Source organism: Muntiacus reevesi, chromosome 7 (assembly GCF_963930625.1).
Source record: "Muntiacus reevesi chromosome 7, mMunRee1.1, whole genome shotgun sequence".
In the NCBI taxonomy this organism is placed as follows: domain Eukaryota; kingdom Metazoa; phylum Chordata; class Mammalia; order Artiodactyla; family Cervidae; genus Muntiacus; species Muntiacus reevesi.
Window position 1 is genome coordinate 90,786,287 of NC_089255.1, and position 15,167 is coordinate 90,801,453.

A 15,167-nucleotide genomic window follows, 5' to 3' on the forward strand; every position below is an offset into this window, starting at 1 on the left:
GCTTCCATGTCCTGGCTATTATAAACAGTGCTGCGATGAACATTGGGGTGCACGTGTCTCTTTCAGATCTGGTTTCTTCGGTGTGTATGCCCAGAAGTGGGATTGCTGGGTCACAAATTTGTTTTTCTACTTTGGAATCATCCGCTTATAATTTCCCCTGTATTTTGGGAGCTCATTCCTTAGACTAAGCTCTTTGAAAGTCAGATCAATACGTTTTCATTTGCATCCTTAGCACCTGGAAGATTGAAGATGCATGTGTGAAGTCCTGAGAAAACACTGCAGAGACTTGTCCTGTAGTTCACCAGCAATGAAACCATATTTAACATAATAAAGTTTGTCTCTTTATGGTAGAATCAAGAACACAGCTTAATATTTCTTGGTCTTGTTGTTGTTTCTTGATTATACTGGAAATCATTAAAAAGGGGTTTCTAAAAGAACTTAATTACAAAAGAAATAGAGAAAATCATATGCCAATGACATCAGAAGACGGCAATTACTTCCTCTGTTCCATTTCATGTGTAGAAGCAAAATGTTCTCTTCTCTCCTTCAATAAAAGAAAAAAACAAAAATGACAAGCATAGGAAATCCACTTTCCAACTGTATGTAACAGAAACATTAAAATGATAAAATATTCTTTAAAAACCAGGAATAAGATGCTTTAGTTTGATCTTATGAATTAGAATTTTATATTAACTTAATAGGAGAATAGACTGTGAAAGAAGTGAAAAAAATAAAGCACATATAGTGTTATTTTCTTCTTTGCTTATAGGAAACATTTTGACTGCAAGAGTATTGATTAATGGATTTCGGTAAAAATATATATGCACACACCAGCAGTGATGCAATTGGTTTTTGGAAATTAAGAAGTTCACCCTATTCTCCATTAGAATGGAAATCTGCATGCAATCATAATACACATCATAAAACTGAATGTATAAAATCAGGTCACAAATTCTAACAGTAAACCTTTTTTAAAACAGTACTTAATTCAGATAAAATTAAGCCTTTTCAAAACTCAGAGTGAGATTGGAGTATAATTATATGTTTAACTCTTACTACTCTGCTCCATTGCAGAAAAGGTTTTAAACTTCAACTGATTGCTTTTAATGACAGATTTGGAACTCTGGATTTCATCACTTAGATACTTATTTATTTCATGCAAAAGCTACTGCAACATTAAATTATCTTTATTACATATTTATATAAAACATCTAGAATAATTTCAAGGTATTTGTCCCAGATTTTATTTTAATTTTTGTTAACTCTTTTGTTAACCACCCTGGATCCACCCTAAACTTCTCATTTAGTAGCCCTTTTATCCCATTTATTAATGCTGTGTTCACCATTGTCCCAGAATGTAGTGACAATTTTGCTCCCACGTATTTTTTTAAATCATGATTTGATAGTTTACAGCAGTTAGAACAATCATACATTAACGAAGAAGGAGTAGATGTGGCTAGTATTCTTCATCCAGTTGATAGCAAAAGATTCAAAGCAAAAAATAATTCTCAGAACATGCTAACCTATTTTAGGTTACCATGGACTCTTGTACCATATAGTTATGAGCAGGAACTCTGCAGTCAGAGTTATAGGGGTGAATACAAACTATACTAGTTAATGACTGCATCACACTGTGTAATTTACTTTATCTACACATCAGTTTTCTCAGCACTCACCTGGAGATGATAATAGTAGATATACTATTATGTTCTTTTGAATATTAAATAAGTTAATGCTTGTGAACCATTTAAAATCATGGTTTTTGTATAGTGAGCTCCCAGTAACTCTCAGCTATTACTAGCTTGTCTTTGCTTTGAGTACCCCCTGATGCATGCACTGTCCTACCTTGTACACTGTCAGTATTTTAGCAACTCAAGATCTGGGAAAATGGATTTTCTATGTTTGTGTGCCCAACACCTCGTGTTAGCACCCTGTAACAGTCACTTAGGAAATACATGTTTCAGATGCAATCAAATTTCATGGACCCATCTACAGTCAAATTTCATGGACCCATCTACAATGACCTCTTCATCCTACCAGGGAGATTTTACAACTTCTTCTGTGCCCACCCTCTTTGCCACGCTGGTGTCTCATGGTACTTTTAACACTTCAGTGAAAGTCTGTCAGTCGTGACCAACTCTTTGCGACCCCGAGGACCGTAGCCCTCCAGGCCCCTCTGTCCATGGAATTCTCTAGACAAGAATACTGGAGTGGGTTGCCATTCCCTCCTCCAGGGGATTTTCCCAATCCAGGAATCGACTGTCATTTTATCATCTTTCCATTGCAGTGTAGCAAATTATCCCACAGTTCGGAGCTTCAGTCCACACAAGGTTCCTAGGTCTCAGGTTCTGCATGTCAGGAGTTTGGTTGCAGGTTAGCTGAATCCTCTAGTCAGGTTCTCACCACACTGAAATCAAGGTGATAGCATGGCCACAGGCCCATCTGAGGCTCAGCACTCTTCTCCAAGCCCGTTTGCTTTTGGGCAGAATTCACTAACATCCCATCGTGTGACTGATGCTCTGACCCATTTTCATATGATCTCTTGGTGAGGGGCTGCTGTCGGTTTTTAGCGGTCCCCCTCAGGTCCTTCTCATATGGTCTCCTCTCATAACATGACAGCCAACTCCTTCAATGGCAGCAAACTAGCGTCTGCTGCTATTGCTTGTCTCCTTTATCTAATTAGGTCAGACCCACCCAGGATCATCTGCATTTTGATTAGCCTGAAGGCAACTGATGTAGGGCCAGAATTAAATCTGCAAAATTTTTGCCAATTATCAGAAGCATCGGAGTGATATTCCATTAGATTAAAAAAATCCAGTCTACATTCAAAGGGAGGAGGTTATATAGTGTGTGTGTAATCTTGGTGGTCTTCAAATCCTGCCGATGGCACTCTTTACCCCGTGAAATAATGAAGAAATCATGTACCATTTTTCTCCCTATTTCTATCACCTAGTAGTATAGTATCCAGTGGGTATTTGCTGAAAAACAACAACAATGAAGGAGAATGAATGAATGAATATTACTCTTGTGGTAATTTGCTTATGCTAAAGATAACTTTGGGCTGCCCTGATGGCTCAGATGGTAAAGAATCTGCCTGCAATGCAAGAGACCTGAGTTCAATCCCTGGGTCGGGAACATCCCCTGGAGAAGGGAATGGCAGCCCACTCCGGTATTCTTGCCTGGAGAATTCCATGGGCAGAGGAGCCTGGCAGGGCGTGGTCCCTGGGGTTGCAAAGAGTGCGACACTACTGAGCAACTAACGCTACTTCTACACTACACTGAAGATAGCTTACGTGTTGCAAACATACATTGAAACTGCTAATTTTGCTGAGATTTTGGACAGTGAAATATGATGCATGATTAGTTGCTTCAGTCATGTCTGATTCTATGTGACTCTATGGACTATAGCCCCCCAGGTTCCACTGTGCCCCCCTCCAGGGGATCTTCCTGACCCAAGGATTGAACCTGTGTCTCTTATGTCTACCTGCATTGGCAGGGGGGTTCTTTAACACTAGCGCCACCTGGGAAGCCCAGTGAACTATGCTAAAAGTTGTCATTTTGAATGTTTTCCTGACTTGATTTTAAGCAGCTTGTTATAGTCCTATTTTTCTCCATAAATCAAAATTAGTCAGAATTTTTATGGTTTCTCTACATAAACACTTACTAAAATCAGATCATTTTTTCAAACACATCCTCAAACCATTATCATTGTCTGAAACCCATATCAATCTGAATTCACAACCCGTTTGACTGAAAGTAGAGTTCCAGAACATTCTAGAAGGTGGCTGGTGTCTAACTGGTTTCCCCTCAGAGTATAAGAGGGGCTTCCCTGGTGACTAAGGCAGTAAAGAATCTGCCTCCTATGCAGGAGAACCATGTTCCATCCCTGGGTAGTGAAAATCCCCTGGAGAAGGGAATGTATCCACTCCAGTATTCTTGCCTGGAGAATTCCATGGACAGAAGAGCCTGTTGGGCTACAGTCCATGGGGTCACAAAGAGTTGGACAAAACTGGGCAACTGACACTTACACACTTTCACAGAATATAAGGAATAGACATCTATCAACTTTGACAGATGAGTTTGCAGAAATAAATACATAATTTTTATTTATTTGAATATTCCCTAAGAAACATCCAAATGGAATACAACTGAATGCAAGTACATTGATAACTTAAAATGGGAAAGGACTAAAAATTGGGCCATATGAATGATGTGAACTTCTCCTGTGTCCTATACCAGATACATGTGACTGGAATCAAACATGTAAGTTTTAATGTTCCCCAGAAAGTGAAGAAGAACTTAAGCGCATCTTGATGAAAGTGAAAGAGGAGAGTGAAAAAGTTGGCTTAAAACTCAACATTCATTAAACTAAGATCATGGCATCCAGTCCCATCATTTCATGGCAAATAAATGGGGAAACAGTGGCTGATTTAATTTTTCTGGACTCCAAAATCACTGCAGATGGTGACTGCAGACAGCAATTAAAAGACACTTACTCCTTGGAAGGAAAGTTATGACCAACCTAGACAGCATGTTAAAAAGTAGAGGCATCACTGTCAACAACGGTCCATCTACTCAAGGCTATGGTTTTTCCAGTGGTCATGTATGGATGTGAGAGTTGGACTATAAAGAAAGCTGAGAGCCAAAGAATTGATGCTTTTGAACTGTGGTGGTGGAGAAGACTCTTGAGAGTCCCTTGGACTGCACGGAGATCCAACCAGTCAATCCTAAAGAGATCAGTCCTGGGTGTTCATTGGAAGGACTGATGCTGAAGCTGAATCTCCAATATTTTGGCCACCTGATGCGAAGAGCTGACTCATTGGAAAAGACCCTGCTGCTGGGAAAGATCGAGGGCAGGAGGAGAAGGGGATGACAGAGGATAAGATAGTTGGATGGCACCAGCGACTCAATGAACATGGGTTTGGGTGGACTCTGGGAGTTGGTGATGGACAGGGAGGCCTGGTGTGCTGCGGTTCATGGGGTTGCAAAGAATTGGACCCGACTGAGCGACTGAACTGAACTGAACTTCTAAAGACCTGTTTTAAATTTTTCATTTCTAAGTAGTCGGAAGAGCATTTACACATAAGGAGAATGGAGTATTTTAATTTCCTTGTTCTGATTGCTTTCAGGAAAGTTCAGGGAAATGCTAACTTCATTTTCAGTTTGCCCCTCTTCTCCCTAAGGCATTTCTTTTGATCTGATTCACAGGTATGGGTCACCATTATTGTTTCCTATTTTGAGGGACATTCCAAATCTAAATACCAGTGACATAGACCAAACCAATTTGAAACAATGTTAAACAAAATACCACTGTAACACAAATAAAAGAAAAGGCAATAGTGCATTAAAGTGCTTTTTATTCATGCTTTTGCATAATTTTTCTGCATAATTTGCAATTAACCTTTGTTATCCCTCTAGTCCTGTACCTTCAAACTGATTTCCTTTCTGAATGGAGGGGACACTGATTATTATTATTATTTTTTTTTTTTTGAAGTGCCTCCACTTTGGCCCTTATAAACTTTGCCCAGTGAGAAAAATTAGTATTTCCACTGAAGAATATGCATTAGGAGTTCGTTCGTACTGATTTGCATGTAGAAGAAGCCACTTGAGCAGGAATCAATTTACTAGAAGAGTATATATGTTGCACCATGACTTTTGCTTTAAGATATTATCGGAAATATTTTTTAAAGAGTGACAGTTACGAGGTTGTCTGCAATACTTTGAGGGAATATGGATATTTAGAGAGATCTAGACTCTGCCTCTTCTTACCCACCTATACATTTTTGGAAATATTGCTCCCAGTAAACTCAACACTACATGACAATAAGTACATCAAGGCTCTTGAAAATACTGCAACATTACATTATTTCTTAGGTCTTCCCTTGAAATCTTAGTAACTATGGTTTAGAATAGACTTTTATTTATTTTTTTTATTTTTATTTTTTTTATTTATGATATTTTTTTTAAATTTTTTTTTTATTTTTCAGTGGGTTTTGTCATACATTGATGTGAATCAGCCATAGAGTTACACGAATTCCCCATCCCGGTCTCCCATTAGAATAGACTTTTAAATAGGCTTGGAAACTTGAAGGAGTAATCTTTAGTTATTTCAATAATACATAGATGTGACTGATCCCATTGCCAAGTGATTCTTGAAATGAGTACTTAATCTGTATTTTTGAACTGCTTTGGCAAACCAAAATACAAGTTTGAGGCATTTGGTATCTCAGAAACCTCTTAATAATACTATAGCTTGTTGTGTTAGGTCTCTTTTTACAAATTCTTCTTCTAGGATTTCTCATGATTAAAAAGTAGTACTTCTAAACTCTAGCTGTACATCAAACCATTTTATTATTATTATTTTTGAACAATGCTCATATCTAGTCTTTACACCATACCAATCAAATAAGAAATTCTACAGATAGGACCAGATATTAGTATTTTTTAAAGTTCCCTAGAAGCTTTTCATATGAAGACAGGGTTTAAACTTTTTGGAATAAGAAGAATGATTTTTCAATGAGTGCACACACAACTGAAAATTACATTGTAATTTATGTGTCCACTTTTGAGTAATGCTTTAATCAAAGATATTTGTAACATACCCTAAAATATATAAGCTCAGTGAATCCAGGAAGACAGGGAGAAGGTGACAACTTGTCACTCAATTGTGTCTGATTCTTACAATCCCATGGACTACAGCCCATCAGGCTCCCCTGTCCAGGCAAGAATACTGGAATAGGTTACCATTTCCTCCTCCAGGGGATCTTCCAAACCCAGGGATCAAACCCAGGTCTTTTGCATTGCAGGCAGATTCTTTACCGACTGAACCACTAGGGAAGCCCTAGGGAGAGGGTAAGACGTTATATATGCAGTTCTCAGGGTGAGAGAAATCAAGAAGAGGGTCTTGGGCTCTGACGACTACGTTATGAAAATTCTTTCTCAACATTATCCAAATACAGTGATTTATAGTACATAAGACTACAGGGATCCACAAAAACTAGGAGCAATTTAACATGTCTAGCTTGGTGGTCTTCCACCTGGGACACACACACTTCAGAAAGTACACAAGGGCTTTTCAGACAGACAGTCTTTAGAAAATAATTTCCCTGACTGTCAGTTTCCACACATACTTTCCCCTAAGATTTATCTTGGAGAGAGTGGTACCCACAATCTGCCACTTCTCCTTTCACCCTAATTGTCTTGTTGTATTAAAGACAGGCAACCTCCACATGGCCTGAATCTTGCTTTCACAGTGATGGGCTTGGTGTGGTCACACCCAGAAAGTGCTGTTTAAGGGGGCAGAGCTCCTGAGTGAGAGTTCCTGGAAACAGAGGAGAAGCAGAGAGGTTCTGTAGAAACAGCCACTGGTTTTATGCAAGAAACACTCATGGCAATTACATCAGTCCCCTTTATTTTTCTATCTATCTATACATCCATCCATACATTAGATTTATATTTTAGAAGTGAAATGACTGTCATATAGAATTGTATTAGCTCATTTATTGAACTTGTAAGAAAAACTCATAAGGGTTCCTTTTCTACAGAAAGTCTGATCTAATGGCTTAATGATGAGGTCTAACTTACTATTGAAATTATGTGGCAACACACATTCTCCATAAAGTGAATTAACTTAATCAGCCCCTTCAAATTTTGATGAAGGCATATTTAAATTAATATGCAGACAATTCATGGAAGAATTCATATTTTATTAATTATAATCTCATGAAAATTGTTAAACTGCAAACCTAAACTGTTTGAAGACCACAGGTCTAGCTCATGCTACATTGGGAGGCAGATTCAGATGGAATTTTGGGGTGTTAATAAAATGCATAAGTAAATCCAAATGAGATGGACTTTGCTAAAAAATAAGAATTTTTTTTTAAGCTTTGAGTTTGCTAAAGAATATCTAGGATATCACTGATAAACAAGGACTGGAAAGTGGAAATTAATGAAATGCTTTCAATCTGTGCAGCCTACCTGTTCTAGTCAGTTGCATCTACAAGGAACGAAGCATCAAGGCTGATTTTCAAAAGTGAATGCCTTTAAGAACAAGTCTGTGGATGGCAGCTGAGGCAGATGGCTGGGCCGCGCTGTTGCCCCGTTCAAGCAGGTGACACGCTGGCTTCCCCTTGCACAGAGTTTCTTAAGCGCCGGTGCTGGGAGTTTACCCAGAAACTGGGAAAACTTCCTCTCTCCCTTTTATATTAATGCTATTAAAGCTGTTTTCAAATAAAATCATGTTATTTGCATAATTTCAGAGAAATAGTACTTTGCTTTTATTTATTCTCTCCCCCTTTCAGCAGGCTGTGGAACTGGGCCAGGATACATATTTGAGCAATAAATATTAAGCTTTATTCAGAATCATCCTTGCTCTGCAGCAGCCCCTAAGGAAGATTTCTCCTGTTGTAGCTTCCTTGGTGCCTCTTTTAAATTGTCTAACAGGTAAGGCTTGGCTGCTGAAAAACTGTTAGACACATACCTCTGAATCTCAGTGGTAGATACAAATTGTGTATATACTGTGAGCCCCATGACATATATAAAGAATCTAGAGTAGTGGATGACATGTAGTATAGGCCCAACAAAATTAGGTTTCCTCTCTTTTTCACTCCTTTTCTATGGCAAATTCAAAAATATTTTAGGAAAAAAAACTTTCAAAGTGAAGCACACATATAACAGCATTATTTCTAACAGCAAACCTTCAACACAGCAAATGTTCAACCACAACTGAATGGCTAGTTCTGGCAAGACAAAATTTTACCCTTAAAATGATGTGCATTGACCTTTTAATGATAGGAAAATACATAGGCTATAATTCTGAGTAATAAAGCAGGATTCTGAATGACAAATACATTTTGATATCAAGTACATATATAAAGAAAAGCCTGGATCGAAACATCTTTCAGTTAATAATAAAGCTGCACTGCGTAGTGAGATTTTGCATGACTACTGTTATCTTCTTTGTAGTATTTGAGAATATCTTCCAAAAATTCCAGAGGAAAGGCATATTAACTTTATGTTGGAGAATGAATAATTTGATTAAACAAATATTCTAAAAGCAGCCAGTTTGCTGATGCTCTCCAGAAGGAGGGATTTTCCTGATGATAATTTCTTCAATCCTTCACTGAAATATTCACCTTTCTGCCAAACTCCTCAGCTATCTTTAGGACAAGCATAGTGGATATATTATTTTAAAAATCCTCACTCCCTTAGCCATGACTAATTTGGGAGAGGAAGGAGCTTCTTTTCAGGCTCCTCAAAATCTTGTTTCACCTAATAAGCTGTTTTTCTTAGGACTTTATGTCTTTCTTCATGATTAGAAGTCTTATCTTGATTCCTAAGTATCTCATTGTTATTTCCAAACATATCAGATTCATTGAGGTACACACTATTTTAAAATCAGGGCTTGCTGAAATTGCACCGCGTTTGTTTGTTTTTTAAAACAACAGTCTTTATTCAAGGGCATTTAAACTATTCACTAATTATACCCTTCTGTGGAGGGAAGCTTCTTCTCATTTTGAAATCCAGCTCCTGGATCTAATAAATTCTGTCTCTTTCTCAGTAAGTAACTGACGACTGTAGCTGGAGAGATACATATTTCACTGATCTTGGTCAAATAGCAAAATTAAACTTGGCTGCCAAATATGATCAATGCAAGCCTGCCTGCCTGGATACAGTCAGAGACTCGTGACAAGTTTCATGGTTCTCTAGGCCCATCCTTACTTCCCAAGGGTAGGGAGGCAACTCTGCCTCTTTCTTCTCTTTTATCCTTCCGTTTAGAAATCCATCTATTTATCTTAAACCATTATAAATATATCTCTGAAGCTCCCAGTTTCTGAGACTTAGAAACAAAACCAATTTCCTACTAAGAAAACCATCCTACATAATAATGGCTTTAGGTAAATGGTATAGTTTTTGTAGTCAGTGTTCCAAAATGTTTAAATGCATGTGCTAATGGCATCAATCTATAAATAATAATTCATTATAAAGAATTGCCATTTTTTTTGAGTGATTAAAACATATGTTAGCCTGTAGGTCATGTCAGCATGCATGCGAAGTTGCTTCAGTTGTGTCCGACTCTGTGACCCATGGGCTGTAGCTTGCCAGACTCCTCTGTCCGTGGGATTCTTCAGGCAAGAATAGTGGAGTGGGTTGCCATGCCCTCCTCCAGGGGATCTTCCCAACCCAGGGATCAAACCCACGTCTCTTATATTTCCTGCATTGGCAGGTATGTTCTTTACCTCTAGCACCACCTGGGAAGCCCAGCCTGTAGATCAGCTAGGTCTAAATAATAAAACGTCACAATTTAATGAAAGCATATATATATATATTGGTTATCAGTAGAGAAAGGAATGTAGAAAGAGCTTAAGTGGATTTTTCTGGGTTTTTGAAACTCAGGTAGCTATTGACAGGAGGGATTTACTTATGGTCTATGGAGTGGAAATTTTATGTGGTTGCCTGGGGACAGAAGGCAAGGGAGACATACTGAAGTGGAGTACAGTATGGGTATTGTTCTCTAGACCAACTGCAAGTAATAGAACCCCTGCCTCACAGAAAGAAAGGTGCTTCTGGAATAAATGTAAGGGGTCTGCATTCTCTAGAATCCATTTATGTCTCAGAGGAAAAGGCAATACTGCTTTGAGACAGAGGTAAACGGTAAAACACATCGCTTGCTAGAGAGAGACACTCTGCTCATTTATGCATGAGGTTCAGCATCACAGTGAGGATGAAAAATGGCCATGTAGCATTTTACAGCTATCGCACTGCAGCTTTGGTGGCCATGGGAAGCAGCCTTCTAGATGAGAAGGCACGCAGTGCTCCCTTGGAGAGCAGCATCAGCGGTGAACTGTCCAGCAAGAGAAAAGACGATGTAGCAATGGGGCAATGCAGCTGACCACCGGCATGTGTGCGGCAGGCCTGGGCTTCTCAGAAATACCGGACGAGGCTTCATCTTCATGGACAATTGAAAGCTTGCATTATCTTACATAAAAACCCCATTCATATTCACAGATTCCTAAGGCTGATGGCCACTGATTTTCTTCAAGTTTCTGGTGAAAACCTTGATTTTTTCCCCCAACCTTTGCAGTCCTATAGTGAATGCAACAGGGTTCTCATGGTAATACAAATGAATTCTATCTCAGAGAGACCAACAAATTGCCCATTCTCACCCAGCTAGCAGATGGTAGGGCTGGGTTTGAAACTCAGCCCTTTAATTGTAGATCCCAAATGTTTTCATGGTACATATTAGGTCTTTACTTACTGGTTTTTTTTTTTTTTTTTTTTTCCCGATTGAAAGACAACGATGTTATATCTTCATATTCTAGGATTATCTCTAAGATTATTTCAGAAATATTCCCTTCTTTTGCATGAGTATACCTTTTACTCTTCCCGAAAGGAATAGCAATGGTGGTTATAACGTAGGTAAGACAACTGTACACTTTCAAGGTCAAAACAAGTAACTAATTTAAACAGAGGGAGGTGAGAAATTGCATGTTCAGTTTAGCTCAAACATAAGACTCTTGCTGATCACTCCTGTTTTCCACTATGCTTCATTACCCATGTAACAGGACTCTTCTCTTGTTCGTCACAGCAACTTGGATTTTCAGGACCTGTTTCACTGCCAACTCCTCTGATACTGAATCTGGGGGACTAGTGAAGCCAAGTCTTTCACTTCCCACAAACACAGGAATTTCACAGATTTTAAAAGCACAAGTATGCTGAGCTAGGGCCAGAAATAATTTTTAATTAATATATAACTAAAGAAGCTGAGTCTGAAATATGAGTTTGGTTAAAGGTCATATACCAGCAAGAGACATATTTGGCACCATCTCTTAAGATGTAGTCAGAGCCTTCTGTATCTTCCTGAACATCAATGTTTAATCAAGTCAAACTACCCATTTGGCCAGAGAAAATAAATGCATTCAGGGAAGTTCATTCTGTATCTTATTCAGTCATTTCATTAAGGAATTTTTATTACCAATCAATGCAGATTATACCCCTAAGAGCTTCCTGACTTAGATCCCCTCCCTTCTTCTACAATTCAAGTCTAGGAAGTGTGGAGCAGTCTTCTAATTCTTTCTATACATAGAAAAGTTAGCATTCTTATTCATACTTTATCTGTTCACTATTTTGTGTTTGTAAAGTGCAAACTTGTTATTTTCCTGGAGAATGTTGTAATGTTCATTAGCTGAGAAACAAGGCATTGACTGTGATGATCTTTCAGTGGCTCAGTAGGGTCAATAAGAGCCCTTTATGAAGTAAAAAGAAGATTCACAGTAGTCTGTATTATTTGCTTTGTTTTAAATAGTCATCAATTTGTAAAGAGAGAGGCTATTAAAAAGTATAGCAAATGCATTGATAGTTAGCATTCCCAACATCCATTGCCCCTTCGTCTAGCAAGAACCTCAATTTTCACTTGAGAAATCTCCCCTATTTAACTCTTAACTCATGCTGTCTAAATGAACTTCATTTCCACATGACCTTGGTCAAGTCAGGAAGTGCATTGCATTTTCCTGGCTGGTGTCTGGGGCTTAGGGATGGTAGGGACATATCCAGTTTCTATGAGAATGACTAGGAATTTTGTAGGCTTATCTTGAAAACAAAACTATCTTTTATTGATGATACTAAACATGAAAGGGTATGAGACTGAGGCTATCATAGACATGGTCATCAGGAAGCAACAGTCAATGGCACTGGGGAACCGACAAGTGAAGCCTGAGAATGAAGTCAATAGAGAGAAGGCAGACTCAGGAGAACCTAAGTCCTAGTGGCTTTGTTTGAGCCCTGAACCAAGACCCTTTGATTTTCACTCATTTTAATTAGGATTTTTTTTCCCCCTAAATCATCAAGAATTTGCAGTGTGTGTGTATTCTGGTTAGAAATAAGTAATCTTAACTCATAAAATAAGGAAGACAAAGTTACTTACAGGTTGGATAAATGTGTGTTTATCCATCAAGGCAAATTTCATCATACATGATGATTCTTCCTCCTCTTAAAAAAAAGTAATTGTTGAATATTTTAGATAAGTGGTTGTCATTCTGAGATACTCTAGTCTTGTTATTCCATTTCTTTCAGGTTGTCTGTTCGGAATAGAGAAATTATAGTTTTAAAAAGATTTATTTCTCAGTTCTATTATCACTGGAACTATTTATTAAAGATATCACCATCAATTTTGAGAACATTTGAAGACATAATTTAATATCTTTATTAAGAGTTCTACATCAAAAGAGTAGCAGTAACTTACATTTGCAAACATTTATAAGGAACTCTCATGAGAAAACATTTCTCCCCATTCAAAGAAAGAAATGATAACAAGTAGGTGATTTTAGAATCTGCCAAACTAGATATGTAGTTGGGCCTTCTCATGTAAATATGAAATCTACATACTAGATATATAGTAGGTGTTGCTTATATTTATAAATTCATGGAATATATCTGGTTGAAGAGACTGTTTGTAGGTTCTTAGTGGAAAATCACTAGTAGAGTTTTGGAAATTCTAGCTGAATATGAAGAAAGACAAGAGAATTTAATATGTGCGTTTGTGCTAAGTCACTTCAATCATGCCTGAGTCTTTGCAACTCCATGGACCATAACCTGCCAGGCTCTTCTGTCCATGGGATTCTCCAGGCAAGAGTACTGGAGTGGGCTGCCATGCACTCCTCCCCAGATCCATGAAGTCACAGAGTCAGACACGATTGAAGTGACTTAGCATGCATGCCCATATTAAATCCTCTTGTCTTTCCTCATATTGACCTAGAATTCCCAAAACTCTAATAGTGACATCTGTGACTAGGTGGAAAAGGATTGAATCATACACTTATTGCCAGCTTCACTCCTAGGAGCCACAGCATCATTAGAGTTCAACAGTCTTTACAAAAGGTAGCCTTGAAATTAACTTGCCTGTTACTCCTATGCTTGAAACCGGAGTGTGATGGGACTCTAAAGGGAAAAAGTTAGTCCTATACAACACAGACACGCTTCAGGTGAAATCCGCCCAAGGATAATCAATTTAGATCTAAAAGAAACAGGAATCTTAAGATAATTCTCCTAAAAAGAAAAGAAAAATCTCTACTTGCCCCTTGGAAATTATTCCATTTCTATGACTCAGGTTAAACATTTGATGCCTTAGCAATTTCAATAATTTCAAAAGCTCTTCTTAATACAAAGTACAAGAACCACAGGGAAGGCAGTACATTGCATATTTCTTTAGGATGAAGCAATGAAATGCTAGCATCTACCTGAGATGCTTCAGCTCTGTCATCATGTTAGCTGTTTGATAGAAAATTTCTGAATTTAAGGGCACGTGGGAACATCCTTTAAAAGCCTTCAAGTGTAATTGCTAAAGTGTTCACAGATCCAAGATAAATTAATGCCCTTGGAAATGAGAACAATACTTATGACTTGAAATATATTTTTGCCATTACTATAAGTTATTTCTTACATGCACTTCCTTAATTTCTAAAACAGTAAATAACCTCTGAAAATGCTGAAAAGCTCCAAATGAAAAAGAAAATAGTTTATAATCTCATCACCTAGAGGGACCTATTTATAATATTTTCTAGTTTGACTTCCATCTTTTACCTGCTGTAATTCCATGTAAATGAGTTTCACTGTGTAATGGCTTGTATGTAAAACAAAAACTAAAGTACATATTGTTTTATATTCTGTTTTTCCTATTTACATGAGAAGGCCCAAGTTCATGAATACCAGTTGATCACATGGTTTTTAATGGATATTTACTACACACACACACACACACACACACACGCGCGTGTGCACATACACACACACACACACACACATGCGTGTGCACATACACACACACACACACACACACACACACACACACACATACACGCATACACACACAGCTTCCCAGGTAGCTCTAGGTAGAGAATCAGCGTGTCAATGCAGGAGATGTAAGAGATACAGGTGCAATCCCCAGGATGGGAAGATCGCTCGGAGAAGGACATGGCAGCCCACCTCTGTACTCTTGTCTGGGAAATCCCATGGACACAGGAGCCTGGTGGGCTATAGTCCATGGGGTCACAAAGAGCTGGACATGGCAGCTCAAACACATAGAGCACACACACACATATGTAAACAATCACATGTTGTTGTATGCTTAGATTTTCCAGAGTTCTCCATAATGAGGTGTATGATATCAAGCA